Genomic DNA, 10723 nt, shown 5'->3' with positions numbered 1-10723 from the left:
ATTAGGAATCAGTGTGGTGATTTAATTGGACAGCTTGCTTTATTTTTTACACACTGGAGATTTTCCTTCCATCTGCTTTCATGGGAATAAAAACTACAGTCCTTAAATGGAGGATTTGGACTGAAATTAGTGTATTTTACTAGCAGGAGGGATGAGAAGAAATGAAAAAAATATTTTGAAGAAATATTATTTCCAGATGATTCTTAGTGAACCAAAGCAGAATGCTGTTAACTTAATTTTCTTCTTTCTTACATTGGCACAGGTCAGGAATCCTTCTTCTTCAGCCACATTGCACACAGTAGCATCTAAACCTGGGTATGAAATGCCCTCACCTTGAAGAAATACCCTCACTTTGAAGATGCCTTCACTCTATCAGTGTTACTCCTTCAGGCTCCCTTTCCTTACTTGTAGTGCCCCAATGCCTCATGGCTTGCTGGCAATTTGCAGGGCTAATATTGAGCAATCATTTCAGCAATAAGAAAGTATATAATTATGCCAGATCTCTTCCCAGCTATCTTTAGTGACAGGTTAGTCTGCCTTTCAATACTCAAAGTGCATTGTAACAACAAACCACATCAGGACTAAGAGCAGAAATTGGCTTAATTGAACACTTTATATGAAGGCAAGGGCTAATGTTACTTTGACAAAGTTAAGATAGCATCAAATCAGAGATGCTATCTTCATGGTGGGCTACTCAGATCTATTAATATCCTGCTTTATAGAAATTAACTTTTTCCGTAGGAAAATATCTGCTGTTAGACTAGTTCTATTTTATTCTCCAGTCAGGAAAAAAACATACCCCTGGACTGATCGAAAACATTTCCAGTTTGAACCACATTACTTAGCAGACATTGATTTTATTAGTCACATGGTGTTGTTCCTATTACCCAGCTGAGTGCATATTCAAGCTCCTTGAGCAACAGTGCTTGTCTTGGCAAAATATAATATCTGGTTTCCAAGGGCACTTTTAAATAAATTGCTAAAATTGTTTTTCTATAATTGTGGAGGACAAAATCCTTTTCACTTGAATGTTCATAGAAAGAGAAACAAAAGGAGTAGGGGCACATATTGTTGCTTTCAACTCACTCGATGTTACATTGAGTAAACAGAAAATGTTTTTACTGTCTCCAATTAGAGGTTTCAAATATCCCCCATTTCTCAGTTAGTGAGGAAAGAAAACGTTTCAAACTAGGATGAAAAAGAGGCCTCAGTAACTGGCAATGAAGGTCTCCAGTTATGGGTGATCAGGTTGAGTCTCAGTCACCACTCTAGCTCTACAAAACAGAACTGCTGCAGGAAGAGCTGAGTCGCTACAGTCACAACACAGCTGGTGGCAAAGGTTTGTGTTACTGATTTGAATTGATAAGTCAAACCCTGAAAATTTAAATCCCTAGTGTAGGGTTATTTCTTATCCAAGGATATGTGCCTTTTTCTTTCTGGAAATTCCTTCTTGTTCCCTTGACAAATTTTGAAGATTATTTTTGAAAAGTGTTGAAGAGTCAAAAATTCCCAGCAAAAACCAGTTTTGTCAGAGAGGTGCTGTTTTAAAGGGAGAAGATGGTGAGCTATGTGAACATTGTCTCCTTGCACCCAGACTGAAGTTCACCTGTGGATTTTGAGATCCAGTCCTGAATGGATGTAAGTGTGGCAGGGCTTGTTCCTTTTCAGAAGAAGATGAACAGCACTTCAAAATTGTATTGCACAGAGATGGCCCACTGTATCAGAATGGTTCTTTACCTTAGAGACTACCTAAACTCAGCCTCTAAGGGTCACACTTTTCACTCATCCCTAGGCAAAAGATCACTACTGGTCTGCATTAAGAGTGAATCCCCAACACAGCAACAACACTAGAAATATTTTCCTGTTTAACTGAATATTTCTAAACTCTACTAATTTATAGATGAAACCTCTTCTGGTGCAAAGCTTTATACACAAAAGAGGCACCATTAATAAAATGTTCCGTGACATTTGGCAAATCATGAAACTTCTGGCTACATTAATCAATGTGAAGCAATCACTTCAAAAAGCCCGTGTTTCTGATGAAATGCATGCATGTTGAAATTAATGTAAATGGATGATAACAAAATATTTTCACACTTTAGTGACAATTAATGGTAGAAATCATTATCCTAATGGCTTATGAACTTTTTACGCTAGAGTGATGTACAGTGGAAATATAATGACTTTCTATTCTGCACTTGACATAGTAAATTAATGGAAATTATTAATGCACAGAATTTAATTTCTGTGTATGTTTTCTGTTAACTACAGAGAGAATGCAAGTGGTGTTCTGTCCCTCAGCATCAAGTCTTCATCTACACTAGTATTACAGACTCTTTGGTTGTAAGGAACTAAAAGCAGCACTGTTTCTCCAATCCGAATATACCAATAAAGCAGTACCATCATGGGCAAGAAAGTAAATCAGTTATATATACTTCCCTGTCTGCACCTGTGCCATTGACAACACAGACCTCTTTCATTTATTTATATATCACTTATTTATAATTGTAATGTGATTGGTATTTCCAGCACATAGGAACAACTTCTGTATTTGGATCCAACTTCAGTTATAAATTGACATCAGTACTTCTCTGTCTCCAGCTCCGCATGATCTCATTAACTTCATGCTGTGGCTGAGGTTATCATCACTGATATTTCAAGTAAGCATTACTGTGCTCTCGGGAACAACCAATGGTGTCTTCATGGACAGTGGAATCGCTGCAGCACATTAAACCTGTCACTTTACAGTGCTTGGAGCCTCAAAAGCCTAGAGTTCTGTATTTTGCTGGAATTGCTTGAGGTGAAGCATGCTATATCACCATAACTTTCACATCCTGTTCTTGAGGTGGTTCTGCTAGTAAAATCCTAACAGGACAATTACAACCTTGATATTCTTGCCCTATCCCTTAGGCTTTTCTGCTGCTACCACGGCAAACTACTTAATACAGGATTCACCTGTAGTTATAAATGTCACAGAGGTACATTCAAAAATTGTGTAGGACCTTTATCTCATATATCTATGTCCACATTAAAGGAAAGGGAAAGGGAGCCCTTATACCATCAGAGTTAAAGCAGAGTAAACAAATAAGGCTCTAGAATCCATAAAACAAAAGATTTGGGGCCAACTGCCTGAAAGAAAGAAAAACAAGGGTGTTGAATTTTGTGCCACTGTCCTAATGCAACTTGAGAATAAGAAGAACACAACCACCTTTCCCTGGGAGAAATGAAAAAAAAAAAAAAAGAAAGAAAAACAAAGAAAAAAGATAAAAGAAAAAAGAAAAGAAAAAAGAAAAGAAAAAAGAAAAGAAAAAAGAAAAGAAAAACGAAAAGAAAGACAAAAGGAGAAAGAAAAACAAAAAGAAAGAAAAAGAAAAAAAGAAGTAAAAGGGGAAATCATAAAGAAAAAATAAAAAAGGAAGAAATGAAAAAGCAAAGAAATGCAACTTGCCATAAGTTCAGAAAAATATGGTGATGTTTGCAAAACCTGTAATAATTACAGCTCTTCAGTTAGATCGAGCCGTTACGAAAAAGAAGGAAAAGTTTGACGCTCAGAATTTCTCTTCCAAAGAGCTCCCCCATTAGCATGCCCTCCCAAGCAGGTAACCGGCTTGGCAGGTGGAGGAAGCTCTTGCACTTCTCGTGACAATGACATGCTCTCTGTAGCCCATGCATCCTGAGCCAGGAGCAGACAGAGGAGAGAGCACCTCTGGGGATGGTGGCAGAAATAGCCATTTGCGTGTAGAGTTTTGTTCTTATCGGCAGGAGAAGGCCTTTGAGGAATAAAGCCTAGGTAACACAAAGGCATAAAAGCAGAACTCCTTTTTTCTTGTCTGCAGGCACTTCCATTATAAAAGTTAGGGCCTGCTGCTCACACAGGTTTCTGTGTAAATGAAGGTCTGCCCTCGCACCAGTGCGGCAGAAGAAAGGAGTCTCAAAGCAGAAGTTGGCACACACCGGTGTTAAAGTTCCTCACAAAGGCCGTGTGGATAGCAAGAGACACGTGCAAGGCCCCTGTTTCTCCCATGCATGGCCCCCCACACACACTTGGGGCGCTGAGCTTGGCCCTGGGCAGCCGTGGCCACATTCCCACTGGGAAGGCACGCGGCAGCGCCAGCCGTGTGACACCCAGTCAGAGTAACAAATGTGTGATGAACTGTGTGCCTTTCATGTGACAGCTGACTTGCAGCCAGCCTAGCCACAGCACAGTGCACCTCCTGTGCTCTGCTCTGTCAATGCACCCCAGGGACACTGCAGACTCTGAAGTATTTACTGAAGTAAATACAGACACGGAACTTTCTTTGTAAGCTTCTGTCTCTTCCCTCATTTCAGCACTTTCTTACCCACCAATAGTTGATGTCTTGCTGTATATTTCTCAAAAGCCAGGAATGAGTAAATTTAGATTCTCTCAGGAATAGACTTCGAATGGAACATGCACAGCTCTTCAGGGGAAAGAAGAAAAAGTCTTTTCTGGTTCACATAAAATTGGACTTTTTAGTTAAATACAAATTCTATGCACATATTATCATCTGACATTTCAGCTGACTCAGCTACTGTCTATGAACACAACTGTTACCAAAGAATGCTCATTCTCCAGACCAGTCAATTAAAAAAAAAAGTTTGATTCCTTCAAAACAATGATCAGAAACGTGGCAGCACTTATCAGAACCTAAGGTAGGAAGCAAAGCAGTGACTTACTGTGGAAAGACTTCACAGACAGGCAGTAAGCTACTAAATGCTGCTTCATCCACTGAAGGAAACTTAATGCATATCTTACAATTTGAAGAACAGGACAATAGGCAAGTGTGCCTCAGCTAATACAGAGCAACCTCCAAGGTGTCTCTTCAGGGTACAAACCAAGAGGTAAAGAGCATCAGTCTACACAAATTAGAGACACAGATAGGAACCCCCTTGGCTCTTGCTTTTCCCTTGTGCCAGAGCTGTTTGATGGTTGTGACACCAGGCTAGAAAAAGCAGGAGGGAACTAAAAAGTCCATCCATAACCTTTCAAAATGAGCTCAGGTGTCTTCGAGTGAGTGGGTATTGTCCAATTCATGCCAAAGGATGAGGTGAACCTGCAAGGAAAAATTAATTATCCCTCTCTTCTCTATGACTGCATGTCACCAGGGTCCTTTTGAAGGTCATTTGAGACATGAATCTGACTTCTCAGGTGCAATTTTTTTTCTTCTTTAGCTGTAAAACAATATTGGACAGCTCAGTGATGTGATCAATATATTTCAGACATTTCCTGAAGTTGAATCACCTGACTTATGTAGGAGGGCAGTATATAATGATGTAGTTTTGCTTTACAGCTCAAAAAGACAGGCAAGGATGATATAAATCAGGAATCTTGACATGATTCATAGGTACCCATATTCCCAAGTGTAATAGTACAAAATAAAACCACAAGGAAGCAAACTCTGATCAGGGTGTACCATAAGCACAGTAGTGGAGCTGGTGGCATCCCTGCTTTGTCAGTGAGGGAAAGACTGGCTAACACATTAGTGGGCACATTGCTACTTAGCTAAAATAAATGAACCCTGCAAAGCTGCCATTAAATAGAAGGAAAAAAACAAAACAAAACCAAAACCACAACTAAACAGTCTGTCAAAGTACTCTCAAGAGAAGAGGAATACCGAGGCAATGTCAGCCTGGTTGCCATCAGGCATGGCTTGATGTTTGTGGGGAGTGACATTGTGAAATGCTCCTGAGAAATCTCCCTTTGGCATGGGGGAGAGTTTTCACGTTTACCCTAGAACCACTTACTGAGCTATTTGCACTCATTGCCACAAGAGTTTCTGTCAAGAGGACAGCTGGGAGCTCTGGCAGGAAAATGTTTCTTAGGGTGCCATTCACTAAGAAATACATGATACAAGCAATCCAACTTTTCTGGGTTGTTCTAACCATAATGCAAACATTACCCAGCTTGAAAACACAGAGATGCTCTGGATGAAAAAAGGAATGCTAATGAGACCACAGAGGAGCCAAAAACAGTGAGTGTCAGGAGAAACATGGACTCCTTTTGCCCTGCTTGGCAAGGTTAAGTGCTTTAAGGAGTTTTCTCTCATCTGAGGTTTTCTCAACTGCAACAAAAAGGAAGATAGAAATATTTTGGTGATGTTAAGGAGGAAAACATATTTTGGTGAGGATGAGGAGGAAAGAGGTAGTTGGATTGATGGGTTGCTTGCTTGCTTGCTGTTTAAAAAGAATAAAATATCTTTTCAAATAAAAATCTTAGAAGCAAGATTTCCAGAAACATAAGCATTTTAGAGACAAATTATCTAAAGCTTGGTTTACATATATTTTATTGCTCACAAAGTAGAACAACATTATTAATAATAAGTAGTCAAGGTAACTATTGAATGGTGCTTGACAAGAGGTGGTGATCAACCCTATCATAAAAAGATGAAAAGATACCTGTGCTTTGATTTCCTGGACTTGTAGGTAGCTCTTTATTCAGAAATGGGTGCTTCTAATACCTTCTAATAATTTAAAGATTCATAGCCCAGCTGATGAGCTACTTAAATGTTTCTGCTCCACTAGGTCATGATGGATTGTTACTTGTCTGCGCAAAGTTCCATTCTCCAAGCGGCAAAACTTCCCATGCCTTTGGATGCGGAGTTGGGCTTTCAGATCAAATTTTCTGCAAAATTGTTCTGCGGAAGGGGGAGGAACGTGGCTGGGCATGTTAGACAAAACTTTGCATTTTTATGCTCTCTCTTCTTCACTGTTCTTTTTCTTTAAGCAATGAAATTATCTACAAAGTATGCTTTCTGTTAATTAAGACAAGGATTTTGGCCTTGCTGCCCTCCTTGCTTCATTTGCATGATCTGTTGAAAGTTGCCCTGCTGATACTAATCACATACTGCCTTGCTGACAATCTGATTTCTGCTCAAGTAATCCACTTACATTGTAAAAACCCTAGGTCTCAGTTGTCTAGCACAAGTTATTCTGACTGACCAGAGTGCTTCATCAACACAAGGCATTAGTTAACTTCTCACTTATTGCGCTGGTGCAGAGGCTAGTTGAGGCAGTGCAGGTGATTGCTAGTTTGAAGCACTCATCCCAAACTCTGGCTGCACAAATCACATGCCCACTGCACATGCAGTCTGGATTTTAAAAGGTAAAAGCAATGGGGTATATTTGCAGCTCTATAATGGTGGGAATTAAAAGCATAAATCCTCTCATGGTGTACAGGAGGTTTGTACCTTAGTTGCTGTTAAGTGTGTGAGAAATTTGGACTAATCAGGCCATCACTAAGAGGTACAATTTGCAGGGGGCCACTCAGTATAAAACACATTAGGACTTCTCAGGTTCATTCTCTCTTCTATGCGTTTTAGACTTTTTGCCTTACTTTGACCCTATCGAGCTATTTAAAGGATGTTAAGCGCTTTGTTCCCTGAAATTCACAGTCCATAGCTCCCATCCTCTCTTTTATCTCTGAAGAAAAGGACAAGAAAAAAGAAAAAAAGGTGGGGAAAAAAGCCTCTCTGTCCTGGTTACAATCATTTGGCCAATGCTAATGCTTTTTACAGAAGTGTCTCACCTGGGATGTTTTACTCATTCCCCTTCGACTGATTGTTATTAAAGGTCTTTGGAGATACTTTTGTTTCATCCTTCTGTTCTAGTTTAGCAAGGGGGATGACATACCAACTGAAATGTCTGGAGGCTTGTTAGCAAAAACCCTGTCACTGGGAGGGATCAAAGTGTTTTTGTGCTGAGTCCCTGGGGCACTGATCCTGGCAATACAGATGGACTCAGATGCAGCCTCCACATGGTTTAACATGACAAGCAGCTGGATCCTCAAGCCAACAGACAGAGAGTTGTTTTCTCAGGATGAATAGTATTTCTCAAAACCAGGGAGTGAAATGAGCACCACTGACAGAAAACCTTAATTTATTTCGGGATATAGGAGAAAAATATTACTTCTTTCATCTTACTGAGAAGAAGGAACTGATTCTTCTCTCTGCAAAAACCACAGAATGAAGATCTGAACAAACTCATCAGTGCACATCAAATTTTTTTAACAGCAGGGGAGTTGAGAACAATTCACTTTATGAGGCCGGCCTTTTGTGTTAATAAGTAATAGTTTTAAGAAAAAACATTTTAAGGAAATAAGCCCTCACTGAGTGTCAAATGTATACATAATCTTTGCAGTCTAGCTGGAAGATGATCTACAAACACAAGCTGGCTGTACCTCTATAGTCAAATAATTGACTGGCTGACAACCGAGACCAGTATTTTGCTTGATGCCCTTGACTAGACAGGAAATGGCATTTCCTGCATCTTGATAAAGCAGATGTTGCTTGGTCCCTCCAGCAAAATACATGGCACCAGGGGCATCTTTAGTAAAGATTTCTTCCAACACATGCAGTAGCGGTCAGTTAAAAAATAAATATCCTCCTTCAGTTTTATTAGGCACTAGCTCCTAACAGGCTGAACTAAATTTAGGGCAAAAATTATGGAACAGATATACCTTCATAGCTGGCTACATCTGTTACACTGCTTATTTCCCAAACTGGCCTTCCTGCTCTCACTTAGGTTGTGCCCCTCCCTGAGGACACGCTCCCTCCTGCACAGAAGCACAGCACTTTCTCAGGAAGCAGGGATACAGCACAGGCTCATGAGTTCAGGGTGACTCTTGAGTTAAGTACAGCTTGGTAGTTCTGAGCTAGTTGTTTTGCTGTCTGCCTTGGTTTCCATTAATTTAACCTACAAGGTTTCATTCTTTTTGCAGTTTGCCAGTACAGAAATAGTAGCTGTGACTGCAGTTAGTAAATAGTATATGATTGATGTTTTCCAGTTTGAATACGTGCCTTTCTTTGGCAGTTTACTCCACAGACGGGGATTAATCTTAAATGCCTAAGTCACCTCCCATGCAGTTTATTTTGTTGTCCAGCACTTCAGAAAGTCTTGAAGAAGGTAGTCAGCTTCTCTGGGGATAGCCAGAAAAGTGGAGGAAGCAATGTACAATATGTGCAAGCAGCAGTCTCTTCTTTTTCTATGATTACTTTTCAGTTGGTTTCATTCCCTGGACCAGCTCACCTCAAAAGTACACAAATACCATCAAAGAAGAAAGAGAGAAGATGAAGAAGGAACATGGGGTCAACTGCAATCCCAGATGGCAGTTGCCTCTGCGAATGTGAGATCGGGATCTCAGCATACCTCTATTTATAGTATTTCCCAGAAGGGAGGGGAGGTAGTTTAGTTCTTGCCTTCTGGAAGAAATAAGAGCATTACCATCTAGCCAGAGATCAGTGCTGCCAGCCTGTTTTGCCAAGAAGCATTTGGGACTGCAGAGTATAAATGCTCCCTTGATGAAATATGAAGAATTTGCATTACCAGATTACTCCACCAATCTAATGCATGTTCTGTCCCTGACAGAACAGCCAGCACAAGTTCTTCAGAGACTGAAGTCTTTATAATAAACAATTTTACAGACGATAAAATTGTGAAAGCCTCTATGCAGACAAATCCCTGCAGTTTTCACATTCAGTTTTCACAAGTTAAAAATGAGAGTTGACCATAGGATTTTGCCTAGAAGAAAATGTTGAGTCCCTGTTACCCTCAGAGCTTATAAAACTAACAGTGGAAACACAGAAGCAGTCCTAGAGTTATCTGAACAGTAACAAAGGACTGCCCTTAAAGGATGCAGCCTTTAGTTTATATTTACAGGGAAGATGGGTACATGTTCCTGTGGCTTCTTTTTTTTCTTCCCACTCCAAGTGCCGATGTCTGAAAGCTTCTCTCCAGGATGAGTGCTGCAGGATTCCAGATGTAAAACATAATCCCAGTGTGATCCATCAGGCTGGTTATGGCACTCAGTATGCTGCAAGGATAGCTGAGCTGAACTTAAGGAGGTAAAAATCAATTCATAAACAACTTTTAGATTTGAAAACTGTCCAAATGTTTACCGCTTGGGTGAAGATAATTGTACTTGCATGCATTTCTGAAATCTATGGCCAGGCTGAAAACAGGTATCATTCAATAACTCATCTCTCAACAGTATCTGCAAATATAGTGGTTGATCTATAAAGATGGCTTGGATTATTTTTTTGTATTCTTTCCTCCACTAGTTCTTCATTGCCTCATTTTTCTTTTACTCTCTCCACCTCCCTGTAATTAGTTTTAATTTGCACAATCCCTGTAGTATAAGTACACCATACACTTACACTGCAGCCTCATAGGACCCCACATGAGGAGTAGAAAAGGCTCGAAGTTGTCATATGCACTAACACTTGCAAGCAACAGCGCTGCAAGGACTGATTTGGAAGTTGGAGGCAAGATCTAAGGGGTTTTTCATTCTGAATCAATGGGAGTGATAGGGTTTTCTTGGCATGTCATTGGACTAGACAATTATTTAGGCATAGTCTGTAATCAAGGGCTATATATAGCTCACTTCTGCCAGACCTGAAACATTAGCACTCAGAATACTTAACGAAGATGTGATTCCTTAGTAAATGAGGTTGATCCAAGTCAGCTGTGCCCCAGCCCAGCATCACAACCAGCAGCTCCGTCCCCAGCAGTGATCTTGCCAACTCCCTTGCACCAGGATTGATGCCCACACTGCTGCATGAAGAGCTTGTTTGGGGAGATGAAACTAACTGTATTAGCTAAAGAAAAAAGCTTCAGAAGTATTCAGTTAGTTCAGATCTCATGCCATGACCTTACAAGCAGCAGCAAAAAAAGGAAGGGAGGGAATATACAATTGAGGTCAGAAGGGATG

General features: G+C 40.2%; 1 long non-coding RNA gene across 1 annotated transcript; it reads right to left on the bottom strand.

Annotated features, from left to right (window-relative positions):
- Positions 1-7374: 7374 nt before the first annotated feature.
- On the bottom strand, positions 7375-10359 carry LOC147655469 (uncharacterized). The gene is made up of 3 exons (XR_015279300.1): positions 10170-10359; positions 9671-9826; positions 7375-9534 (listed from the first exon to the last, which is right to left on the bottom strand). It is a non-coding gene; the product is annotated as an uncharacterized LOC147655469 (long non-coding RNA).
- Between the last annotated feature and the right edge of the window lie 364 nt (positions 10360-10723).

Source organism: Cyanistes caeruleus, chromosome 1, assembly GCF_971803275.1.
Source record: "Cyanistes caeruleus chromosome 1, bCyaCae1.hap1.1, whole genome shotgun sequence".
NCBI lineage: Eukaryota > Metazoa > Chordata > Aves > Passeriformes > Paridae > Cyanistes > Cyanistes caeruleus.
Note: the sequence above shows the minus strand (reverse complement) of the source record. Positions and strands in the feature narration are given on the sequence as shown.